At 40.7% G+C, this 27329-nt stretch overlaps 1 protein-coding gene and 1 long non-coding RNA gene across 5 annotated transcripts in view; one reads left to right on the top strand and one right to left on the bottom strand.

Moving 5' to 3' along the window:
• Positions 1-27329, top strand: part of Ston2 (stonin 2) — a 118186-nt gene that overhangs the window by 62825 nt on the left and 28032 nt on the right. The gene's annotated exons all lie outside the window — the stretch shown is intronic.
• Positions 8622-27329, bottom strand: part of LOC150054766 (uncharacterized) — a 75546-nt gene continuing 56838 nt past the window's right edge. Inside the window, exons 2-5 of one of the 2 annotated variants that reach the window (XR_016537584.1) lie at positions 26564-26754; positions 24787-24932; positions 15303-15366; positions 8622-8764 (exon numbers count right to left, since the gene is read on the bottom strand). This is a non-coding gene — a long non-coding RNA (uncharacterized LOC150054766). Of the gene's footprint in view, positions 8765-15302; positions 15367-24609; positions 24933-26563; positions 26755-27329 lie in introns of those variants that run through there. The other variant, XR_016537583.1, reaches the window with a different exon arrangement.

Below are 27329 nucleotides of genomic sequence, written 5' to 3'. Positions count from 1 at the left end.
TTCATGGATATAAGACTGAAGCTCATTCTTAGTCTTTCCAGTGTCTCACTCAGTGCCTGACACTTAAAGAGTGTTTGGGGACTACCCTTACCTTCTGTTACAAATACCCAGAGTGACACACGAAGCTGATGCAGCTTCTGGGTCTTGAGCTTGACTAGATAACCTGGGGAGTGAGGAGGTGCATCTCCACCCAAAATTATGAGGTTCCCATTCAGCTGCAGGGGCTCCTGGGATACAATGAGGACAGAGCAGAGGAACCCCAGGATAGAGTGCTATTCCTGTGTTAGTGTTTCCTTTTCCCCTACGTGGAGGAAGATGAAAGCTGCCTAACTCCACAGAGGCCATTCTCATGCACAGGGGTATCAGTGCCAACAGGTTTTGTGGATTCTTTCCACTTGCTTTTCAGGCAAAGCAGGCTGACTTGTTGGTACTGGTACAGCTTTGAAGAGTGGGCTGTTGGCCCAGTTGATGTAAGACAAATTAAAGCTGATTCAGGATCTTCTATCTAGGATCCCCACCCCCACCCCCTGTCTTTCTTTTCCTGTTGAACAACTTAGGCCACAGGGAGATTGACTGACCCCTGTTTTTGGCCCGAGTTCACTGGATACTTTTGTCTTTTAGAGTTGCTTTAACAAGTCACCACAAAATAGAAGGCTTAAAAAAGTAGAAATTTATTATCTCATAGTCCTGGAACTCCAAAATCCACAATCATGCAGTTGCTTGCAGGTCCTTGGTGTTCCTTAACTTGTGGGAACTTAACCTCAGTCTTTGCCTCCATCTTCACATGGCCCACTTCCCTCATATCATTGGGTTTCTTCTTATAAAGAAACCAATAATTAGATTGATGGATCATGCTAAGCTAGTATAACCTCCTCTTAATTACCCCCGTGAAATCTACTTCCAAATAGAATAGCATCACTGGAGATATATGAAGACATCAATATTTCTATGAAAGAAAGATTCATTGGTTAATACTATGATCTTTGACTTGGGCTAACGTACATTAAATCCTCATATATTGTTGTGGTTTGCTAAGTGTCCACTAGGGGTTTTATGTGTTGAAGGCTTAGTTTCCTTTTAAAGGACACAGTCCGACCCACTATATTAGGTTTATTGGTCAGCTTTCAGTCATTATAAGGAAGTATTAGACATACCAACTTAAAAAGAGGAAAGGTTTATTTTGGTTCATAGTTTTAGTTCATGATCATTTGGCTGTTGCTTTGAAGCTGGTGGCAAAGGCTGTATATCATGATGCAGTTGTACAGCAGAGCAAAACAACTCACCTTATATCCAGAAAGTCAAAAAGAGAAAGAAGAGGCCTACAGTCCCCTTCCAGGGCATTCCTCCAATGATGTCATAATCTACCACTCAGCCCTACTCTTCAGAGGTTCCTCTACGTCCTAATGTGCCATCCTGAGTGGGAACCAAGTCTTCATTCAAAACATTAACCCCCTTGTTGATACTTGGCAAACCATAGCATTAAGTTAGCCTTTACTTCACCTAAGCTATGAAGGAATATGATGAATCATTCAAAGAATATTGATGTCTTTCTTCTCATACCTGTAGCAATATGAGGAGAGTTGTTTCTGCTCTTCTCTAACCTCAATCTGTAGGTTACCAATAGTATTTATTGTCAACTGACTACAAAAACTGGGAGCAAGTGATGCCCCTTTAAGCTCCACATCCAATTAAATGTAAGTTCCTGATTAATGATTTTTGGTTACTTCTATATGCCCACCCTCTTGAAATATTAAAGGCATCTTCAGCTTGGGACGACCTAACCTAGCTATTTATTGATTCACTCAATGTTTATTGAGCTAATATTGTTTGCTAAACACTATGCTTGCATCAGGGAAGAGACTGATGAAATTAGTGTAATTTATCGATCATTTGTCAGACTGAAACTTTTTTTTTTTTTTTTTGCCAGTCCTAGGCTCAGGCTCAGGGCCTGAGCACTGTCCTTGGGTTTTCTCAAAGCTAGAGCTCTACCTTGAGCCTCAGCACCACTTCTGGCTTTTTCAATGTATGTGGTACCAAGGAATCAAACCCAGGTCTTCATGCATGCGAGGCTAGCACTCTACCACTAGGCTAAACTCCCGGCTCCTGAAACATATTCTTTACATACGTTGTTATGAATTCTCACCAAAACTATAAGGTAGACATTACTGACCCCAATTTACAAATGAGAAAACTGAGGTCGAGATTAAATGTCTTAACCTGAGTTCTAGAGCTCACAAGAGGTAGTATGTGAACTTGATGAAATGATGCACCAGTTTTTCTCTGCCTTTTGATCAAAGGTTTCTAAACGATTTTTCCCAGTTGCTTTCTTCAGAAATTTGACTGGTTTTTAAAACATTAATTCTAATAATCTTTATAGTATAATAGACTAATGATGTATGTAGACAGAACAGAACTGATTGATATATCATCTAATAATACACATGGCCAAAAATAGATATGCCCTTTTTATTTGGCCGTTCTTGGGGCCTGAACTTTGGGCCTGGGTGTTATTCCTAAGCTCCTTTTGCTTTGTCTTACCATTTCCCAGGTGTTATGTTGAAAGTTGTCAAATGGGAGAAGAAATTTGTTTTTCTGTATTTTTTCCCTAATCCTTAGAGCAGACTACGTAGTATGAACACAATCATAAACATCTTAAATGAGGATGAGTTGTTCTTCCTCCTGCCTCTCAGTCTACCCCTCTGTAATTTCACCTACAAAGACTTCCTTGCTTGGGTAAATATATCTGGAAAAGGAGAAGATGGAGGAGAAGAACCAGATCAATGGCTCAAACTATGGAGGTTCTTATGGACCTTTGTTAAAAGGAATAAAACTTAGTGGACTGTTTTTGAAACTCTGATTCTTTTTTTTGGAAGTGGGGGTCAGTTGTGTGTGGGGCTTGAACTCTGGGCAAGCTCTTCAGCCCAAGGCTAGCGCTTTACCACTTGAGCCACAACACTACTTCTGGTTTTCTGGTGGCTAATTGGAGGTAAGTGTCCCATGAACTTTTTGGGCCTGGGCTGGCTTTGAACCACAAAATCCTCAAATCTCAGTCTCCTGAGTAGCTAGGATTATAGGCAAGAGCCACTGGTGCCTGATAAAGCTCTGTTTCTTAAAATAGAATCTATTGATAAAATAAGATGTTGATTCATTAGCTCTGCATAGTTTTTCTAAGAAATAAGCCTGTCAAATTATTCCTCAGATGACATTTTCTATTCAAGGCAGAAATGCAGGTTGTTTCTAATTAAATATTTTATTGCTTGTTCTAACTACATATTAATGTATCAGATTTATGATACAATATGTTCTACATGTACACTAAAGGATAAGTTATAGGTCTTTTGTGTAAATGGGCTCAAACATATTTTATGTTTATAATTTAGTGACTGTCTCATTACTAAGCAACTTAGTAAAGTATGCATGTTTAGAAAAGACCCACAGTCTTCTTGCACATTACTCACCTCATTAGTTAAAAGAAGGTGTTTTATGGGCTATTCTGAAAAGGCTCTGCTGTGGAACATTATTTTACTGTATAAACTGATTATTATAAGATATGAATGATAATGTCTGGGACTTATAGATTGCCAAGGGAGGTCTTGGAACAGAACCCCAATTATAACATCGTTCCCATCGGAAATTGATATCCATTTAACTATGCTTTGAAGAATACATCGTTGTAAAGATCATGGTTGTTGATAGCAATTACTTCAATTCTGCAATGTTGTACAAGCATTTTTTTTTCGGGGCGGAGGGAGTCAGTGGTGGGGCTTGAACTCAGGAGTTGGGTGCTGTCCCTGAGACCTTCAGCTCATCACTAGCACTCTACCACTTGAGCCACAGTGCCACTTTCTGTTTTCTGGTGGATAATTAGAAGTAAGAATCTCATGGACTTTTTGTGCCTGGGCTGACTTTGAACTACAAACCTCAGATCTCAGCCTCCTGAGTAGCTAGTATTATAGGTGTGAGCCACTGGTGCTAGGATCAAGCATTCTTTTTGCCCATAAACTCTGAGGTAGTCCTCAGTCTGTAAAACTGACATTGTAACAGCACCTGTTTCATGGGCTGTGGAAGATAAGGGTGGTATCAATACATGCAAAATCTTAAGAATAAATGCTTGGGAAGGGTTAGGGTCAGCTTAGGTTGTCACATTACTGTTGCCATCATTATTATTGCTGACTTGTGAGACAGGTGCTAAGATCTTCCTGTTGTATATGAGAGCATCAAATATGGAGGTTACACAGCCATACTTGGAGTGGGAAACCAGTCATTCCCACAGAGAGTCAGGAAGCTTACTGTGACCCAAATACAAGACTCTTTCATAAAGCTGTAACCCTAGATTTTAGATCCATTTTATGTTCTTATAGTGCTGGAGTTTAAATCCAGGGCCTCGAGCATTCTAAGCAAACATTTTAGCACTGAGGTATATCCCCATCCCTGGGCCTAACTATCTTTTACTTTTGTTGATGGACTCTGTATGCTGATACAGAAAATCTCATATGTATCATTAAGTTTAATTAAAGAAAAGGTGCCAGGGTATACTTTAATCTTAGGTATGTTATTTTAAAAGGACTATTCAGCTATGCTTTATATGCCTAAAAATTTATGAACTACACATAAGAAATTGCTAACAGTGATTTCCTTTGGGCAGTGGACCTGTATATTGTAGATAATAGAGTGATTTTAACTTTTATTCATACTGACAAATACTACTTGGAATTTTTCAAAATGACCTTTCAACAAGTTTGTATTTTTTTTTAAAGTGGAAGAGAAAAACACAGCAAACCATTTTGATAAGTGTTTTCTCAAACCAAACATCTCCCTCCCCACTTCCCTTGCTTGTACCCCTTGAAGCAAAAATAAACAAATAATCAAAAATCTGAGACGGGGAGCTGGGAGTTTGATCTAGTGCTTGCCTAGCATTGCACAAAGACCTAAGTTTAATTCCTTGGTACCACATACATAGAAAAGGCCAGAAGTTGTGCTGTGCCTAATGTGGTAGAGCTCTAGCCTTGAGAAAGCCCAAGAACAGTGCTTAGGCCCTGAGCTCAAGCCCTAGGACTGGCAAATAAAAAAAGGGGAGGGGGCATAGCATACTTAAATCTTGAGCTTGGAAATTTCCAATAGATTTAGAGTATTAAAGACTATGGGAAGCCAGAGTTAAGAAATCTATACTTTTCACTTTTATTGTGCCTAATAACATCCCACAGAATTCTCTCCCATGGCATATCCATTTGGAAAAGCTATCTTGTCTCCATTTTGTTTTTAATTTGTGAGTACTCACACTCACCCAAACAGACAAGTTACTAAAAGTAACCTTCCATTTGGAACAGACTTCATTTCAGTATCTATTCATGGCCAGAATATCCTGTAGCAAGTGCTTGCATTTACAGTTTGAATCCATTTCCATTTACAAATTCCTGTTTCAAGTATGCACCTTGAGTACAAAGCAAAGTTCTGAGTCTGGGGGACTATTAGGAGAAAGTTAGACTCTAGAAGTACACGTTTGAAATCATATCCAGGATTGCTTGTTCCAGGCTCTTCCAGGTCTTGGCCCACGAGTAACCATTCACACTCCTGTGAATATCTGTATTAATGCATCAACACAACAGAAGCATATTTAAGGGTTAAGTTTAAAGGTGTGTGCATTTAAGCAGTTCTTTTTTGAAGTAACCCTTGCTTGCACTCTTGGAATCTAATCACCCAAGTGTTATTTACCTCCCTTCAGTACACTGTGCAGACAGAGCTCAAAGTTCAGGAAGTAATAACAAAGGGAATCAGAAGCCAGATCTAAGGCAATGCCTCTGAAGAATCTCCCAGTCTGCCTTGCCTCTCCCTCCTCCTGGGTGTGTCTCCCTGGGAAGGCCAGTGAGTAACCTGCACATTTTTTTTTTCCTCTTGGCCCTTCCCACCCAGACTAGAGAACTGAGTGGCAGGCAGACGGGCAGGCAGGCAGTACTGCTGAGTCCTGTTCATGCATGCGAGGAGCATACCTCTACCCACACCCACTGCCTGGACCCCTCACCACTACCACCCCTCACCAGGAAGAACCAGAGCTCAGACCAGGGACTCCAGAGGGCCCCTACAACCAATGGTAAGGGCTGCCAGTTGCAGGACCACCTCATTCACTTTCCTTGCTTTAGTATTGGCTTTTCCTTCTTGTGTGTTTTTGAATGATTTGCAGACATTTTGTTTGATTGTTTAATTCTCTCTCAGTGGTCTCAAGAGAAAGAAGTATCTTTCTCCAGCAAGATTTCTTAGAGCTTGTAATCTGATAGCACAACTTTAATCCTAACCTCTGATTGGTATAATCTCCTTTATGACTGCTACAGTGTATGGGTGATGGGTGATGGGAGGTCACCCATCTTACCAAATAGGATGTGAGGAAGAAAAAGCATTGAGGATTGCCATTTTAGTTCATGAACAACACTTACTAAATGAAGTGTATCTAATTGTTACCATAGGTTTAAAATAAACCCAAAGCACATTTTATTTTTTATCTCAAAACAAAAGCAACCAGAAAATTCTGTTTAACAGGTTTCAATGAGGAATGAGCAATGCCAGTGTTTGAGGGCAAGCACTAAAAGATAAGTTGGTTTAATTAAGTAGATGTGAGCATGGAAGTGCTGAATTAAATTTTCAGTCCTCTGGGGAAGAAGTAGGCCTAATGTTCAATGTGGGATTCATGTGGTATTTAAGAGAGAAAACTGAGATCTTTGTATGTGTGTGGAGAGTTCTTTGAGGAGAGGGTGGAAAGGCAAATGGAGGAGGCTGGGAAGCAGGTTTTTGGCATGGGGTTGGTGCCAAGAACTTCTCCCTCGATTGCTGTGGGTGAGAGTAATTCAGAGTAATCAAGTGCTGCATTGTTAACAGGCCTTCTATGCTTCAGATATTTATTCTAAACTCAAGCTATTGACTACACTGGTATGGGAAGGAATAAAACTTCTGCCTCTGGTCTCTGGTTTAACCCAAATTTTAACACTTGGCAAGAAAAGAAATTAGATTACCCATAGAGTAGCATCCCATGTAGTCCAGTTAGTCAAGTGGCTCTTGAGGCCAGGAGTCCACCATATTACCATATTAAAAGGTTGTGTGTAAAGTTACTTAGATGCTATGTTTGAAACTGCACTATTTTTTTTTCTTAAATCAACCATGAGGAATTAACCTCGTCATTACATTGGAGTAGGAAAATGCTGCGTTTAGAGGTTTGCAGAAGAGCAACAGAGGAAACTGCAGTAGAAACTGCCTGAAGAATGGAAATGTTTGACTTGTGCCCCTAGTGTCTGAAAATGCAGTATAGGTTTGCTTGGGGCATCTCTGTGCAGGCTACTACGTAAGAGTTCTCTGTGAGGAACAAGCTGTACTTAACATAGCTGGGATTCTGGAGCCGCCATAGACAACAGCCCCAAACCAAACTAAACCAAACAAAAAAAATCTGTACCTGAACTTTCTTGTAGGTGAGAAGATTACAGAGTTGGTGATATTCATATGATGGAGTGGGGAGGGACCCCCGTAGGGTGGAAATCCCTTTATAGAGTGAGTGCAAATCCCTCTGTAAGGTTGATGAAACGCGGTGTGTCTTTGCTGAAGATAATCTAGGGTTCTTCATCACTGTCATTATCAGTGCCCTCTGGCAATAATGCCTCCCATTTGCTTCTTTACTGCTCTAGTTTCCCCTTGGTTAATTAAAAGCAGAAACTGGCCTCTGTCTGCCAGCTGGCACACATCTGATCCAAGAATGCCACTTACATTGAGACAAAGTGAACAGGAAATGGAGGTGAGGCCGTTTAGGATGATTTTACCTGAAGGGTGCAACTTAAAGTGGGGACTCTCCAGTTACAAGAGAGGAGACATAGATTCCACATCAAACTACGTAGGAGTCAACTGTACTGACAGTCATCCTGGCTCTTAGGGCCTTTTCACAGGAATACGAATATTACCACATAAAAACATCACTAAACTGGGTGCAGTGGCTCACACTTGTAATCCTCAGGAAGCTGAGATCTGAGGATCAAGGTTCAGAGACAGCTGGCATACAAGAGGACCTGAGACTCTTATCTCCAATTAACCTCAGAAAATGAGAAATGGGGCTTGGCTCAAGGGTAAGTGTGGTAGCTTTGAGCTGAAGAGCTCAGGGACAGTGCCCAGGTTCAAGCCCCATGACCCACAAAAAAAAAAAAAAATCACTACCCCTGCCAACCTGTGTGAGCAATGAAGTTTGACAACATTGTGGCTAATGATTCCTCCAATGAAGTCCTATTACATGTTTTCCTAACTTCCTGGGCTTTCTTCATAAGTAAATTAAGTTCAATGTCTGCTTGAATACAGCTTTTCTGAAGCATCTTCATTATGATTGTAGCATTTCTGTTTTAATTTTATACTTTCTCAGTTTTTTTGTGTGTGGGGGGGTGGGTAATGGGACTTGAACTCAGGGCCTGGGTGCTGTCCCTGAGCTTTTCAGCTCAAGACTACCGTCCTACCCCTTATACTTGTTGCATAATTTTTCATCCATTCTACCAAGCACATTGAAAACTGGATTTAAAGGTAGGAACCAAACTAAGACAGCTTTGTCTTGGAGCAGGGTGTAAATTCTTCCTTTTTTTCCGAAATTCCTTCCAAAAGAGCTTTTGGGCACTACCTAGCTTTGGCCACTCCTCTATCATCTTGTGTTTCTGGAATTCATTCTTCTTCCATTCCTGCTGTCACAGAATTCACAAGTAGGTGCTTAAAGAATGTGTGTTGTTTGAGCCAAAAGGTCATGGTTGTTTTTCTAAAAGACAAAACACAACACCTTGACTGCACACTTTGGAACCTAGACCATGGACAAGCAGTTGTGGATTCATTCCAGATAGTTTTAGTGCATTTCTGAAGTGGCTGCAGTCTCAGCAAAGGTAAATAAAGCAGAGGGCGGAACAGGTAAAGAATGGTTAGCTCAAAGCCTGGGGCTAAATTATAATTTGCATCAGCCTGTAGCCTCTCTTAAGTACCTGTTTCCTTCTCCTCTGGGCCATTTGCTGCTCTTACTGGTTACCTTTTTCCTGTAATCTTCCCCCTCCTCCTTACTCCCCCCTCCTTGTACCAAGGAATCAAGGACTTCATGCATGCTAGGCTAGCACTCTACCACTAGGCTATACTCCCAGCCCCCTGTAATATTTCTTCTTTGGCTCTTAGTGTTAATGCTTCTCATTTCCCTAGAGCATATACCCTTCAAGAGCAATGTGACTTTTAATGTGTAGGCCCATTTTAAACCGGACTGTGGTATCAAAGGAAGACTTGCCTTGTTGAACAAATCCTCATAAAGTTGGCTTGTCATCCACATCTTCAGAGACTCCTTCCTGTCCCACTCCCCTGGATGTAAAATAGTGCTGGGTATGTAAAGGCTGTGTCTGCTGTAGCTAAAGGTTAAGATTTTGAGGATAAAGGAAATTGTTATGTGCTCATGCACATGAAACCATAGGCAGGAACTAGAACTGGAAAAATATCAGATGAGGCTATAATGTGTAGGCTTTATATCATTTTGAGATGAAAATAAAAACACTTGCTCTCACTTTGAAATTACATTTTGCTAGAGAGTACTTTTTTCTGGGTAATACTGTATAATAGGTTGATAGATCAAAATGTTCCTCATTATTCTCCTTGAACCAGTTTCCTTCCAGAATGACTTTGGGGTTCCTCTGATCAGTTGGTAGAGTCTGTTACTCCAGCCGTTGAATCTCAGTTTGGACTTAACTACTTACTTTGTTTGACACACACTATGCTTGCTTTCTTGGAAGCTAGTCCAGCCAGCATGTCGATACTCCCCTTTTGTTGTGGCCTAGAGCTTCTGCCAAACTAGGTGATAGTAGTCTTATATCAGACTTGTGAACCAGGCAGTTCTAGACCAGTCATCTGTCCTCAGACACTTTAGTGGCCCCAGCAAAGATTAGACAAACCCATTCAGATCCATAGACCAATAAGCAATAATAAATGCTTATTGTTTTAAGCTACTGGATTTAGAATGGTTTCTTATGTTAATGGTATCTAACTGATACACTTGGTTATCTGGGTCTGATCCTTGTATATGCTTTTGAAACTATTCATATCATCAAATGCTTTGTTCAACACAATAGAAGAAAGTCTACCACCAGATAGGGTTAGTTCTGATAGATAAGATGGAAAGTGAACCCTTAATTCTTGTGATTACCGGTGTGACTTTGAGATGTTTTTAACAAAAGGCCAAGATCTGTGCCAGTTTATTTAATCAGATATCTGTAAGTGAAGACTAGGAATCTGTATTTTACCAAGTTCTATTGATTGGCCAGCATTAGAAACTTAATACTTCCATGTTTTTGTCAGCTCCTTGATAACAGTGCATGATTCTGCTCTACCCAACACTTAGCAAAGTAACACTCCAATGGCTTGAACCCCTTACTGTTAACACTTCCAAAGACAACAACAGCAACAAAAAGAAAACATTAATATCACCTTCAAGGAAAAAGCAAATTCATGCTGATGGTAGATGGAAAATAAAATCACAGTTGCAGACTGGTGTCTAGAATTGTATGTTGTTGACCATGGTATTGTCATTGGATGCAGGTGAGGATGTGTGAAGTTTCCCTTTAAAAGTAGGGACTCTTTACTTATGGTCCTTAACTTCGATCACAGAATAAAAATTTCTGGACAAATCATAATGTTAAGAAAATATGGCAGAGCCTGGCACAGTGGCTCACACTTGTAATCCTAGCTACTTAGGAGACTGAGATCTGAGGATCATGGTTCAAAGCCAGCATGGGCACTAAAGTCCATGAGACTCTTAATCTCCAATTAACCACCAGAAAACTGGAAGTTGCACAATGGCTCCAGGGTAGGGCAGTATCCTTGAGCTAAAAAGCCCAGGAATAATACCCAGGGGCAGAGTGGTAGCCTTGAGCTGAATCGCTCAGGAACAGCACCTAGGCCTAGAGTTCAGGCGCCATCCCCCCCCCCAAAAAAAAAACAACAAGAAAACATGGCAGAGCTTTATTAAGTAAGCAAGCTCCTTTAGAGCACACACATTCTAACGTTAGATGTCTCTGCCTTGCTGTTTGTCTGCTTTTCTGCTGGCTAATTTACTCAGTAAATCTCTGCCCAGTTTTCTTAGCATTGTGACTTGTCCAAAAATACTTACTCTGCAGTCCAAGTCAGGGACCTTAAGTGAAGAGTCCCTGCTCTTCAGGATAATGCATAGAGGGGTTACAATTACATTTGTCAGGTAGTAGGTGCACCAAATCTCACACATTGATGTCCCTTCTTATGTTTTTTGTCCTCCTTTCTCTCCTCCCACCTCCCCCTCCCAAGCGTTTCCTACTCTTAGGGGAAGACTTCACAAGCCTTCACCTATCCAGTGACAGTGTCACTTGGGGTTTAGAACATGGTGTGTACTATTGAGTCGTGGGCATTGGGAATACAGTAGGACCAACATAACCAAAATCTGTTCCTTCGAACAAGAATATAAATGGCTGACTCATAGCTGTCTATTGGATGGTATTTCAAAGGCAAAAGAATGCCCAAATCTATCTCATAATTGCAGAGACCCCATTAGAATCCTAATAAACAGCAGGTCTCCATTTCCATCCCACCTAGCCCTATAAAATGTGAATGATGTTAGTCACTGGGCATGATGAAGTAAGGTGGCTGAAATAAGGTAACTTTTGCAGTCGTACCAGCCTCTAGCCAGGTGCTGGAGGCTGGTGGCTTCTCAGACATATTGGCCCTTCTGGCTGTGGGGCAGGGGGGGGGGCAGGGATTCTCCACTGTGCTGGAAAGCCTTGAGGTTAGAGGCTATTCCATAAATGCAAATGCCTAGCCTCAAGTTGAGCAGGGAGGGGTTTGATTGTGTGAAAACAAGCCTTGGGGAAAGCTTTACATATGGAAATTTAAGATCTGGTATCTTTTCCTCCTGGTGCTAGGGGGCCAAATCTCCTCCCTCAGGTAATGGATGGTGCCTGCATCTCTGGAGACTGGGGTGAGCACTTGAATGATAGGTTACTAGGCCTTGTCAGTCCAGTACTTGAGACTGGGAGCTTCCTGTGACCCTGCCTCCTACCCTGAGTCTAAGTCTGAACCAGCATAGCGCCATTGCACCAGTTAGGAACCTCCACTTTCTCCACTTTTGGGTCCTGTGTCCTGGCTCTTTGCTGTTCTCCGGTCACCATAGTGTCCCAGTTCAGCTCTCCATTGAAGTTGAATTGGCCTGTTGGTAATGTATCTATTGTTTCTGTCATCTCTGGCCTGTTTTCTGACTATATTGAGTGCGTTTTCTGGCTTCTGGACTTTAAGGCTCGAGTCCACTATACTGGCTTTTAATGAAGACTCCAAGATTGGAAGCAGCAAAGAGAAGCTTCTATATATTCTCCTCTTTTAACAATGGCTGTCTACTGCCCAGTTCAAGGAAGGGTGTTAATCAGGATTGGGTTATTACTTATATGACATCCCTTTGTTGGGTTTCTCAGGTGAAAAAGAAACTAGCCAATTTCTAGCTAGTCTGAACCACTGGCCCAACATTGCAAAGGGTAAAAGAGGTTTAGACAAATGTCTTTTTGTGGATGTGTGTATATAACAATGAAACCCACTAAAAACTGTCAAAAGATAAGGAAGGTGACAGGTTAAGAGAATAATATAAAAGGGGGCGAATTTGTACATAAGATGCCTCTATGCAAACGTCACCGTAAAACCCCTCTATTTGGTTAATTATGCTTATTTTAAGGAATATTTTACTTCAGGCCACTGATTTACAAGCTCTGCTACTGAATATTCTATAGATCTATATGGAATATCACATTTACCTCTGAGAAAACCAGACTACAAAGGATTAGGTAACCATGCTGAGATCATGTTTTGCGACTAGCCTTCTCATTTTCTCACCTTTTGGTTAACAATCTGATTGCTGCTGCCTTTTTCATCAAAGCTTATTGGAATCTCATTACCTAGTAAGTTTATCCTTTGACGGGAATGGGGTGGTGAATCTGATTTCCTTACACCAATGCTATATGGGAAACAAGGACGTGCTTTTTCAAGATGGGAACTTCCAAAACTATATAGCAGAGCGGAAAGAAAGCTGAATCTTGATAATTTCTAAACTGTAGTCCATGATGTTTCTTCATTACTTCCTTGACCATAACAATAAATTGGAGTGGAGGCCAGAGTGTCTTAGAGGTTTCCTCAGGTCCCTGTGACTGTGCCGTTTTTTTCTGTACTTTCTGAGTCCTACTTGCTATTTCTATTGCCTGATAACATTAAATTAAGAATTACAGCCTCACATTTGTCCAGTCTTGTGCAGTCATTTCCTGAAACATTATGCTATTTCTACTTACTGTAGACAACTTGGTTTGATGAAAGAACTCATTTGAACTAATAATACTTGGTAGGAAATGTGATAGTACCAGAGCAGGTATTTCTCCTGGTATTGTCAAATTAATATATGCCAGCAATCAAATAATTGTGTGATTCAGAATATAGTCTGCTATAATTAAAGGATAAGCTTGTTATCTTGGATAGGTTGTTATCTTTACAGTGACTTTTTTTTTTACAAACTTCCTGTTTCCCATATATGCTGCTGCTCCATAATGTATAGTTACTTAAGCAATAATTTAATATCCTCCTTCTTTGCTCAGTACCAAGAATGTCTGCCTTATTTGTCAATAAAGACTAGGAACCAACCAAATAAAATCTAAGTAAATTAGCAATGAATGAATGAAAGAATGAGTGAAGTTGTGGCAGTGACATCCAGCTCTAAGAAAAACTGGAATTTGTTCCAGGTATTTCTGTTCCCAAGAAAGGACAGTGAAGGGTTAATGTTCTCTTCAAGAGCTGGAGGGATTTGGATATGGATCTCTGCAGAGTTGCTTAAATCACATTCTTTCTGCTACTATAGCAACAGGTAGAAAATTCTGCCAGCTTTGTCCCCTGCCTCCTAGAAATGCCTTAGTATAAGTGACTGACTTCATTGTCTAGGATACAACTCTTATTTTTTTTTTCCTGTGATGTTTACATGAAGCAGTTTCTTTGCAGAGACAAGGGGATTAATATAGGCAGGGGCTAAGAATCATGCAAAGATAAAGAGGTTTTTTTTTTTTTTTTCACTGAAGTGATATTTCTAGTCTTTTGTCCTTTGAAAAGAGATATAAGGTAGGGAAGGTTTAATTTGAAATTAATGAAGTCATTTCCTTCCTTCTTCATGAGGCATCTCATGCCAGGGTACATTTGGAAAACTTTATACTATTATTGTTTGGTTGGTTTTTTTAATCTCAGTAATAGTAAAGACTCTTGGATTGTCACCATTATTGGCTTCTAAGTTTGCAGGTATCACAATGGACCAGATGAGGATTTTTCCTCTGCTTTTACCAAGCCTTCCACCAACCCTGTTCTTACTTTGTTTTATGAGAAGAAAAGCTAAGCAATAGTGGAAGATGGGAGGGCTTTCTTTCTTTCTTTCTTTCTTTCTTTCTTTTTTTTTTTTGCCAGTCGTGGGCTTGAGCTCAGGGCCTGAGCACTGTCTTTGGACTTTCTCAAGGCTAGAGCTCTACCACTTGAGCCTCAGGACCACTTCCTGCTTTTTTCTATGTATGTGGTACCAAAGAATTAAACCCAGGTCTTCGTGCATGCTAGGCAAGCACTCTACCACTAGGCCAAACTCCCAACCCTCAGAAGTGCTTTTTTTTACTTGGTATAGTGTTGTTGTTAAAATAAAATAGGGGGCTGGGAGTTTGGCCTAGTGGTAGAGTGCTTGCCTAGCATGCACAAAGACCCGGGCTCGATTCCTTGGTACCATATACTTAGAAAAAGCCAGAAGTGGTGCTGAGACTCAAGTGGTAGAGTTCTAGCCTTGAGAAAGTCCAAGGACAGTCCTCAGGCACTGAGCTTAAGCCCAGGACTGGCAAAAGTAAATAAATAAAAAATAAAACAAAATAGGTTGCTGGAAGCAGTGGCTCACACCTGTAATCCTAGCTACTTAGGAGGCTGAGATCTGAGGATCAAGGTTCAAAACCAAACATAACACAAAAGGACCTGAGACTCTAATCTCCAATTAACCCCTAAAAAATGGGAAGTGGGGCTTGGCTCAAGGGTAGGGTGGTAGCCTTGAGCTGAAGAGCACAGGGAGACAATGCTAAGGCTTAGGGGTAGGACCATAGCCATGAGCTAAAGAGCTCAGCGCCCAGGCCAAGTTCAACCTCCCTGCCCCCCCCAAAAAAAGAAAGAAAATAGGAAAGTTACTAAGCAGTAGTAAGTTCCCAGGAGGCTTCATAATCACTTTAAAGTACCAGGCCATTTCCTCAAAGGTTCCTGCTTACCTCTCTGAAGGACCAGGAAAGCTCAGGTGTGGTAATAATCAGTCTGGAGTTAATTGAAGTTCTTCTGGGATAAATGGATAAAAGTTATATATAGTCACTTTGGATTAAAATTGCTTTTAGCTGAAAAGCATAGAAGCCTTACTCAGTCCTGAAGTTAAAGTAGGATAAGAACTCAGCAATCTCTGCCTCCATTTTGCATCTGTCACCTTTGCTATAAGCCATTTTCTTTTATAGTCATCACTGATTTCATTTGTAGGGGGGGAGGAGAACAGGACTAATGGAAAAACATCTTATGAATAGTGTTGAATGCATCCTTCCAGACAGACTTGACTTTCTTTTCTTGAGAGGGCCCTGTCCGACCAATCCTGAGATAATGTCTGCCAGACACCACACCTTTGGCCAACACTACTTAAGTATGCATAACTCTCTGTCCCATGCCTCATTTCCTCCACAATTGTGTATGTGCACGTGAGTACCAGTGGGGTTTAAGCTCAGGGCTGTGGGCACTAGCTTGACATTTTACTCAGGAGTGGTGCCCTGCCACTTAACACACCTCCACCACATTTTGCTGGCTAATCAGAAATAATAGTCTTGAAGATTTTTCTGCATAAAATGGCTTAAAGCCATCATCCTTACATGTCAGCATTCTGAGTAGCTAGGATTACAGACCTGAGCTACCAGCTGCTGTCCTTCTACCTCTGTTTAATCATAAGGCTCACCTCCATACAGGGAAGATGGATCAAATTTCTAACTTTCCTTTCTTTTCTCTCTTTTGGGACTGATAGCAATGCCCAGTCTTTTGGGAGACAGGGCTCTTGCCCTAAAACTCTGGTGATAGATATACTAACCATAGTACTGTAACAACTTATTTCAACTTATTTCACTTTGCACATAGACATCAGACAGAAAGGTCTGCCTGGTTTACTCTTTATTTCTGGTTTATAAATATGTGTTGGTCAAAATGACATTTTGAGCCATTCTTTTGGGGGGGGGGGACCAGCCCTGGCACTTGAATTCAGGCCTGGGCACTGTTCTTGGACACTTTTTGCTCTTCCACTTGAGTCACAGCACCACTTTTGGCTTTTCGTGTATGTGGTACAAGGGCTTTGTGAATGCGAGGCGAGCATTCTACCACTAGGCTATGCTCCCAGCCCTGAGCCATTCTTTGGAAGCAGCAATGTATTTTTGTTTAAAAAGTTGAGTTTTGAAAGTGTGTTATGCCCAACCTAAACTCATCATTACAAAATTGAAATCTCTAGTATTCTCTGAAACTTTCCTTTGCTATATAGTGAAAGGCACTGAGCTGGAAGCCAAAAGCCCAGACTAGTCCCTGCTAAGAGTGGCTTTGGCAGCTCATCTGGGGATATTAATTCCATTATATGTAAAATGAAAGACCTGAAGATTTCCAGAATTTTTCTCACGTCTCTCCATACTTCGTTTTTAAAATATTGAATTTACTGAAATTTGATTTACAAAGCGCTAGACAACCCTGTTTGTGTGTCTATCCAACCCTTATTTATACTTAAATCTCTGTTGCTTCCCCTGGGAAGGCTTCTCTGATCTTCAGGCTGGGTAAGGACTGCAGGTCTGGGTTCCTTAAGATTTCCATTTAGTTTAGTTTACTTCACCATCCTTGTTTCAGTTTGTTATTATCTATTTTATGATGTGTATTTTAAATTCTGTCTTGTCTCATACACCATCTGCTTTTTCACTGTTGTCTCTATGGAAAAGCTACTTAGCACCATGTTCAGGTAAATGACCAAAGCTTGGCTAATTCAGGCTTTATGGAGGGTCCAAGAATCATATAAAGTTTGTTTTCTCTGCAATTCTTTTCTTCCTTTAGCTCCCATATCCCATATCTAAAATACTGTGTGCTACAGGAAATTAAAGCAAAATCCCCAAATTCTTACAGTTGACCTGGTCAATAGGTAGACTTTTCTTTTCTTTGATTGGACTGATCACCTTTTATGGAAGAATCTGTGAAGTGAGGTAAGGCCTTGAAAAAGTTTATTGAAAAGTACATAGAATGGAAGTCTAGACAAAAAGGAAGAGGAAAATTAGTTTTGCCCATAAGGGCTATTCTATTTTGTCTGCTGGGTTTTACAAGTAAGGACATGTTTCTTTTTCTTTTTTTGCCAGTCCTGGCCTTGGGCTCAGGGCATGAACACTGTCCTTGGGTTTTCTCAAGGCTAGAGCTCTACCACTTGAGCCACAGCACCACTTCTGGCTTTTTTCTATGTATATGGTACTGAGGAAGAGAGGGCAGAGGGAGAATCCCTTAGGCTGGAGGTATGATGGCTATTCATCAGCCAGAACAGGAAGCCTTCGGGGAGATTAGACCGTATTACAAGATAGGACTCCTTTTGGTCTTATTGAGATTGCAATTTATAGAAATAACTTAGGGGACTGACAGAGAGATTTGTTTCAACAGAAATTGTGTGTGGTGGCTCACGCCTGTAATCCTAACTACTCAGGAGACTAAGATCTCAGGATCAAAGTTCAAAGCTGGCCGGGCACGAAAGGACCTGAGATGAGACTCTTATCTCCAGTTAATCTCTAGAAAATGGGAAGTGGGGCTTGGCTCAAGTGGGCCTTGAGCTGAAGAGCTCAGGGACAGTGCCCAGGCCGAGTTCAAGCCCCATGACCCACAAAAAAAAAAAAAAAGAAGAAGAAAGGAAGGAAAGAAAGAAAGAAAGAAAGAAAGAAAGAAAGAAAGAAAGAAAGAAATTGTGAAATCTCAAGCTTTAGAAAGCCAAAATAGCCAGTAGTGGGTCCTAAGCCTGTAATCCTAGATACTTGTGAGATAGGGATCATGGTTCAAGGTCTGTATATGTTATATATGTGTTGAGAGGCTAATTATCAAGACACCATTTCAGGTAATGATTGGTTGTGTTGACATGTGTCTGTCATCACCAGCTCCTACAAAGGGAAGCACAAGTAGGAGGGTAGAAACCCAGGCTGGCCCAAACATAAAGAGAGACCTTACCTCCCAAACTAACCAGCATACAAAGGAATTGAATAGAGTATCTGCCTAGTAAATAGAAGACCCTGAGTTCAATCTTCAGGTACTACAAGTACTTACAAATTCCTGTTTGAGTGCACATGCACACGCGCCCCTCTCTCTCTCTCTCTCTCTCTCTCTCTCTCTCTCTCTCTCTCTCTCTCTCTCTCTCTCTCTCTCTCTCTCTCTCTCCTCTCTCCTCTCTCTCTCTCTCTCTCTCTCTCTCTCTCTCTCTCTCTCTCTCTCTCTCTCTCTCTCTCTCTCTCTCTCTCTCTCTCTCTCTCCTCTCTCTCTCTCTCTCTCCTCCTCTCTCTCTCTCTCTCTCTCATTTATCCGCTTAGGAAGCCAATGTGGTTTGCCATTTTACCCACAGACCTGGAACTAATTGTGTTAAGTTGACAAGTAGCAAAGCCATGGGTCCATATACTTTACCTCAATGAACAGGCTGGCTGCTCCTTATTTGTTTACAAAAATACACAGAACAAAGGTACTTTTCTATTCCATGTCCCCTGACAGCTCCTGAGAAACTTGGTATAAGCAAACACTAGGGATCTGCCTCTTTGGGGATTAGTGTTAGGGAAACATTTGGGCAAAATTCTTTACAAAGCAAACTTCTTTCTTGTTTACTTTTTAAATTAATTGTACAAAGGGATTTCATTGAGATACTCCCATTGATCCCACAGCAATTTTGTAGACGCTGAGGTTACATCATTAAGAAAGTACTTTCAAATCCTTGTCCACAGGGGATTGTATTCCACTTAGAGAGACAAAATTCAGATGAGCTGGATACAAGAGTGCTAGCCAGCTAGACCAACCTGGTCTTCTAATAAGAGCACTTTATTTGGTTTGTCCACTAAAATAACCTTTCCTTATTCTTTGCCCTAAATACTTGTTTTTCCTGGTTCTGTAGAAATAGAAATTGGGTGTCAAATGTTCCCCCAAAGAAGTTGTCAAGTCTCATTGTCATTATCAATAAAATGGGAGAAATCATATTTGCTTCACAGTACTATGTAACATAGTGAAATCTCATGGAAAGCATACTGCCCTTGATAAGTTTATAATCGTTATTGTGAGTTTTAAACAAAAGCGATGTCAAATGTTGGATCTAATCTATAAAAAAGGTTACCTATTAATTGAAACATTTAGTCAAGTCTAGATAGTTGTAGAATTTGCTGAATCATAGTTTGATCAAATGCTATTGCATTTCAATATTTTTTTCTCCAGTACTTCTGTATCTTCTCATTTATATGTATAATTTTTTAAATTTACTTTTGAGGATTACACAGACTCAACTAGTGGTTAAATTAGTTATCTTGTACCCTAACACTTTCTTGTTGCTGTAGCAGGCGAGGGTCCTCTGAAATTCTTTCTTTTTTTTTGTTTTTTCTTTGTCAGTCATGGGGTTTGAACTCTGGGCAGAAATATTGTCTCTGATGGGCCGGGAGTTTGGCCTAATGGTTAAAGTGCTTGCCTAGCATGCATGAAGACCCAGGTTCGATTCCTCGGTACCACATACATAGAAAAAAGCCGGAAGTGGTGCTGAGGTTCAAGTGGTAGAGCTCTAGCACTGTCCAAGGACAGTGCTCAGGCCCTGAGCTCAAGCCCAGGACTGGCAAAAAAAAAAGAAATATCGTCTCTGCACTGTTCAGCTCAAGGTTAGTGTTCTACCACTCTGTGAAATGTGTATATGAAGCCAGTCTCCTATATCCTATGGAATTCAAGAGCCTTACTCTGTTTTATCAGGATTGCATATAGAAGAATACAAAATCTGTTGGAAAGTTACCCTTCAGGGGGGTGGGGGGGGCAGGGGAACAACCAGGAGCTATTCATTTTTGTCCTCACTGCTTCCTTTGAATAATACAAGTGTATTTCCCATGGAGTCAGAGGTAAAGACAGGAAGAGGCTTGGCCAAAGGTAGTGGTATTTCATTTGGGAATCCTCCATTCAGATGACATTCAGAACAGTAGTTCTGAAATTGTTTTATGTCCTGGCAACTTTGGAAAAGCAACAGGCAAGGAGAACATATGTGACCCTGAATTATAGTTGGAAGACCTGTCCTGCCACCAGAGAATTCAGTTCATTCCTGGAGCTTCATTTGACAGTGAGGGGGCTGTCAAATGACAGGGAAATTACTCTGTTTAAAGACAACAAATCCATCATGCTCTAATAATGTTTTATAGTCTTCTACTTTTTTTTTTTTGGTCAGTCATGGGGCTGGGTGCTGTCCTTGAGCTCTTTAGCTCAAGGCTATTGCCCTACCACTTGAACCACAGCCCCACTTCCCATTTTCTAGTGGCTAATTGGAGATAAGTTTTTAGTGCCTGGGCTGGCTTTGAACCATGATCCTCAGATCTCAGCCTCCTGAGTAGGTAGGACTACAGGTGTGGGTCGCCACGCCCAGCTATTCTAGTTTTTATGGTGAAAGTCAATCATGTAAGCCACCCTCCTTGAACCAGAAAGAATGAAGAATATCACATTGCTCTGCATGATACATAAGTGAAAGGCACAACATATGAATTAAGGTTAAAATGGAAGTGTATACAGGTAGAACTATCAGATAAGTCATTACCAGGACAGCTGCCATTTTCACATGTGCCTACTTGTTATACTCTTTTTCTCTTGCACTCTCTGTGGTAATAACAAGACAGTATTTGTGAACTGTTCATCATGAATCACTTAGTTCCAGCCTATGAACAGTCAAGGTTATGCAGAACTTCAGACAGACAGGCCTCCGTGGCAAACCAGTCCTCCCCACACGCTGGTGAACTGTATCAGCAGTGGGAAATTTACGAACCAGTGGTAAACATTAGCTTCTATAGAATTGAGACATCTAATTGGCTTCTTGATAACTATTCAAGTTGTTAACAAGCTAATTATGACTAATGTTTCTGAGTACTTACTACATGCCAGGCTCTAAAGTCCTTTATGTGCTTTGTACATATATTATCTTCTTTGATATTCAACTTTTACCCCAATTTTGTAGTTAGGAAACAAGGGCTAGAGAAACTCAGAACCCTGGCTGTTTGCATGGCCCTGACAGCCCTTTCACAGGAAAGATGGACAGGAAAGCTCTGTTCCTCTTCCTGTGTCCTCTTTCCGGGTCCAGTGATTCACATCCTTTCCTTACAATCCCAAAACTCCTGTGAGGTTGGCTAGCTCGGAAAGTTTGACACTCAATCTGCTGTTTGACTTTTTAAAAGTATTTTCCTATAAGTGCCAAATGGTTCTATGACTACCTCTCTGCTTTCCACAATGAAGCCAAATGGTATCACTGATATCCTTTGAGTGTTTTGTATAGAGCAAGTATTAGTTCTTGTGGCAGGTTTGGGCTAGAATTTGAGCTAAACAGCAAGGATACATAAAGGACTTGGAGAAAAAAGGAAAGTGAGCCTAAAACTTAAATTCATTTCCTAGAAGATAGTTAAATATCTATTCCTTTTTGAATCATGCCTGATATTAATCAGGTAAAGAAGATACTGGGGGAGGGGTGGGCGGGGTGGAGAATGGAACAGAAGATGTTGGAAAGAACAATGAAATAGGAGGAAGGAAAAGCTATGATCACATTGTGTATAAATATATATATACATATACTATACACATAATTGTATATATGGATAAGCAGAATATGGCTTTGAAGGACTAGAAGGGGAAGGAGAAAAAGATAGTTACTAGATGCCAGTGCTCACATCTAGAATCCTAGCTACTCAGGAGGCTGAGTCTATAGATTGCAGTTGGAAGTCAGCCTAGACAGGAAATCCCATGAAACGTATTTCCAATTAAGTACAAATGAAAAAAAAATGCTATAAGTGGAACTGTGGGTCAAGTGGTAGAGTGCTAGCCTTGAACAAAACAGCTCAGAATCAGAGTCCAGGTCCTGAGTTCAAGCCTCAAGACTGCACACGCACACACACACACACACACACACTCACACACACAGAGAAAGATGACTGTTTCTTTGTTTGCTCTTTCTTTCTTTCTTTCTTTCTTTCTTTCTTTCTTTCTTTCTTTCTTTCTTTCTTTCTTTCTTTCTTTCTTTCTTTCTTTCTGTGTGTTTGTGTTAGTCATGGATCGTGAACTGGGCCTGGGCATTGTTCCTGAGCTCTTCAGCCTCTTAAGCTCAAGGCTACCACCTTACCCTTGAGCCAAGCCCCATTTCCCATTTTCTAGAGGTTAACTGGAGATAAGAGTCTCAGGTCCTTTTGTGCCTGGGCTGGCTTTGACCTTGATCCTCAGATCTCAATCTCTTGACTAGCTAGGATTTCAGGCATTAGCACCACTGGCTGCTTTTTCTTTCTTGAAGGCAGGACATATATATTTCTCTCCCCGCCCCTTGCCATCCTGGGGCTTGAACTCAGGGCACTGTCCTTAAGCTTTCCCAGGCTAGCCCTCTACCACTTGAGCCACACAGCACCATGTCCGGCTTTTTCTGTGCATGTGGTACTGATGAATTGAACCCCAGGGCTTGGTCCATGCTAGGTGAGCACTCTACCGCTAGGCCATGTTCCCTGCCCTTAAAACAGCTTCTTTATTGCCTTGGCTTACATTATAGGAGTCAGTGAAATTTAATGTACATAATTATTTGGCATTTAAATGACAATTCCTACTAAGCACAGCCATTTAACTGAATTAAATTCAGCAATTAGTTGAAGTTTATCCTGGCAAATCAGCTCATTTTTATTTTATTATATTGTTAAGATGATTTGCAGATGGGTTACACCTACATAAGTCAGGTAACAAGTACATTTCTTTTTGAATAGTATCACCTGTTCTCTCATTTTCTCCCAGTTTTTTTGCCTTCTGAACTTCTTTACAAGTTGCATTTTCAACAAATTCATTTTCAACATAGTGTCTAGTCTTGCTGTGGCATATATTTTTTAATTAGCTATAGAAAGAGATCATATTGTGAAATACATGTATATAATATGTATACAACATATTCCAGTCAGTCCCCTCCACCTTCATGTAAATAAGTAAATGCCCTAAAAAAAACTTTAGCTCATGAGTTCTATAATTGTGTTTTCATCTACTCAAAATTCTTATAAAACTAATTTTCTGAGTCTGAGCTAGATTGATGAATCTAGAAAGAGTATAAATCTTGACAGGGACTACTGACAGTAACAATACTAAATTTCCATTTGGGAAGTCCTTTTGGACCAATTTGAAAGACATTAATAATTGATAGAAGCCATTTTCTTTATCATAATAGTAGTAGCTAAAGATATAATACTTTCAATACATTGTATCATTTATCAACCATGTACAGGAGATAGACTATTAGTCACTTCCTGATGGGTTAGAAAATTAAAGCTAAATTGTACAGCCTTGTATCCAAAGATTGCATTCAGCAAGAGTTAGTCAAATTCAGATTTCTAGCTCTAAAGACCATGTTCCTTATATATGGTATCTACCTTAAAAAAATTATCAGCCTTGACTCAAGTTTTGAAGAAGTTCACCCAGTTAACTTCAAGGAATGATTTGTCACCATCAGATCACAGTGAAGAACCCATCTGTAAATGTTTCCAAGATGCAATCCAGATATGTCGATTATAACTACACCAACGCAATATACACAGCTCACCAGTGTAGACTTGTGGCAAATACACACACATGTGCACACACACACACACACACACACACACACACACACACACACATTCTTGGATGTTAATTGGAGATAAGAGTCTCGGGTCCTTTTGTGCCCGGGCTGACTTTGAGCCTTCTCAGATCTCACCCTCCTGAGTAGCCTATATTATAGGTGTGAGCCACCTCACCCAACTTGCTTTATACTTTTATTTATTTTATTTTACTTTTACCAGTCCTGGGCCTTGAACTCAGGGCCCTGACCACTGTCCTTGGACTTTCTCGGGGTTAGAGCTCTAGCACTTGAGCTACAACACCACTTCAAGGAATTGAACCTGAGTCTTCATGCATGATAGGCAAGCACTCTACCACTAGGCCAAAATCCTAGCCTCCGATTTATATTTTCAATAGCAACAACAACAACAAAAAGTTTATAAAAAGAAAAGGAAAGCCTGCAGTCCTAGCAAATTGGGAGGCTAAAAATGTAAGGATCAAAGTTTGAGACCCACCAGGGAAGAAGAGTTCATGAGACTAATCCTCAACCCATAGCTGGAAGTGTGTGTCATATACTTGTCCCCAAGATATTTAGGAGGCTGAGATTGGGGATTGTCGTACCAGAAGAGCCAGGCAGAGAAGTCCTTAGGACGGTCTCTATAGAGGGTGTTGTGCCCAAAGTTTACAATCCCCCTGAAAGACCACCAGAGTCCACGACCAATGCAAGCCACAAAGAGCCATTTATTAACAAGCTCGAGCTTGGTCCTCCAACAAACCAGTGATGCTTAGAGGCCCCAAGTACAGAATTAGCACAGCTTTTAAAGTACAGAATAAACAAGTTTTAGTTTTCATTTTCACAGCCTCATGTTTTAGTTAACCTTTACATAGGGACATTCCACAATTCCTTACCGGTTTTGATGTTATAGTTTACCCGCAGAAGTTTAGTTTTAGGTGTCCTTGCTAGCTGTGGAACACAGTTGCTGTCCTAGAGATTAATTTTGAATGTCCTTGTTAAATCTCTGAGTAAATAGCTGATGGAGCATCTTGCAGTTTTCCTGAGAAGAGGCAGTTAGGGGATTTCTCAGAACTTTACAAAATGGAGACTGCTTAACAATAACTTTTTACTGAAGTTCATCAAACTTCAAAATTAATTTAGGCCTTACAAGGGAAGCTAAACAGGGTGGGATGAATGTGAAGCCTGTAGTAGGAGGATTGCAGTTCAGATTGTCAAGTGGAAAGCAAAAGTGTAATCTAAAAACACTGCTGGAGGTATAGCTCAGCAGTCTCACTCCTGTCTAGCACACAGGCATAAGGCCCTGGGTTCAAACTGCAAAAGGGCGAGAGGCTGAGTTACAAGTAAGTAAAGTAACAAGGTCTAGGATTGAGCCTTAATTTCATCCCTCCCTAGCTGTGTGTTGTCATCCTTTGAAGGTGATAATGGTAGTACCTATTTCATTGTGCTATTAGAAGTATTAAGTGAGATAAAATACAAAAAGTGCTTAAAACAGCATAGCAGAAAGTCATTCTTGGGTACAGTACATATATTGCTCAGTAATAACGTCCATGTAAAATGTGCAAGGGGGGGCCGGGAGTTTGGCCTAGTGGTAGAGTGCTTGCCTAGCATGCACAAAGACCCGGGTTCCATTCCTCGGCACCCACACACATAGCAAAAAAAAAAAAAAAAAGCCAGAAGTGGTGCTGAGGCTCAAGTGGTAGAGTGCTAGCCTTGAGAAAGTCCAAGGACAAAAAAAAAAACCCAAAACTGTGCAAGGGGACTGTAAGAAAACCCAGGTCAGCCATCCCTAAACTAAATGTATGAAATCTGAAATACTTTCAAGTCCTGAGCATTGGATCCTGTCTTGACTCTACAGGGAAGGAATTTCATACCTGACTTCATGTCCCAAGTATTTGAAATATTATATCAAATTACCTTCAGGCTTCATATATAAAATGTATGTGAAATGAAAGTTTTTTGCTTAGACTTGAAACCCATATCTAAGATACCTCTTTTTTGTGTGTGTGTGAGTCATGGGTCTTGAACTTGACCTGGTCCCAGTCCCTAAACTCTTCAGCTCAAGGCTACCACCCTATCCCTGTGCCTAGGCATTGTCCCTGAGCTCCTCAGCTCAAGGATACCACCCTACCCTTGAGCCAAGACCCACTTCCGTTTTCTAGTACTTAATTGGAGATTAGAGTCTCTGGTCTCTTTGTGCCAAGGCTGGCTTTGAACCTTCATTCTCAGATCTCAGCCTCCTGAGTAGCTAGGATTACAGGCATGAGCCACCACACCTGGCAGATATCTCATTTTTATATTTATAAATATTCCAAAGTTGGAAGGAGGGGCCCCAAACTCAAAATATTCCTGATCCCAAGCATTTTAAATAAGAGACACTCAACCTGAATACCAGCCTAGCTTTGTGGAGTTTATAATCATAATTAGAAAAGATATATAAAACACTAGTTGACTTTACAAAGAGTATTGGGACATTCTAAATGGATGACACAAACAAGAAAAGTAGGACTTCAACAGAATAATCAATTCAGATAGGTTAGAATGTTCTGGGCAAAGCTCATACAATTGCCTAGAAGTCAGGATTATTGTTACCCTGGGGTTGGGGGGAGAGTTACTGGAAAGAAGCACAAGGGATCTTGTTGATTACCAGTCATGGTTGTGTGCTGTGCTCACCTGTGAACATTTATGAGGCATGCGCTAGGACATGCGAACTTCACTGAATTTGAATTTGTATGTTCTACTTGAAGTCGATTTTTGACTATAACAGAAACTCAGGCTCTGTGAAGTTCGTTTTCTTCATACAGACCATAAATCCTCTCGTAGGGTTGTCCGGGGGATTTATCCATCAAATTTATGTAGAATACCTAGTTCAGAATGAGACAGTGCAATTATTTCATGACTCTGATGGATTCATAGGGGGATAGGATAACAAACTGAGGCAGATCTTTCCTGTCAAGATTTGTTAGAGATTGTTGCTTGGTTTAGGCAATGATCCTTGTGAATGGATTTGAGACAATGTCAGTGTGGTAGTGTAGTGACTCATTTGCCTGGGCAAAGGGCACTTCTGTGCATGAGAGCTCTGGCTTGACACTGTCCTCACAGCCCTATGGCTGATTTCTTTTTCCTGTGTTTACTATCAACTCCACCTGCAAGTTAAGTACAGTGCTTTGATTCGGGTGTACATCTCGTAAATATGAATTGGATGCCTGCTAGGTGGAGCCATTTGATTAGACTGACAGAGTACAAAATGATGATTACAAACAGGGTAAAAGAAAATAAATGAAACAGTGAAGCCTTAGCCTCCTTCAGGCACATTCAGTCTAGTAACAATGTTTCTTGGGTGTGAGAGAACACCTTTCCTTCTTTTTCCTTGTCCTCAACTCAGTACATATTATTTTATATTCTAATTCAAGTCTCTTTTCCTTTCCCCTCCCCTCTC

This window comes from Megascapheus bottae, chromosome 14 (assembly GCF_031878675.1).
Source record: "Megascapheus bottae isolate mThoBot1 chromosome 14, mThoBot2.hap1, whole genome shotgun sequence".
Taxonomy (NCBI): domain Eukaryota; kingdom Metazoa; phylum Chordata; class Mammalia; order Rodentia; family Geomyidae; genus Megascapheus; species Megascapheus bottae.
This window is presented reverse-complemented; position numbering and strand designations above follow the sequence as displayed.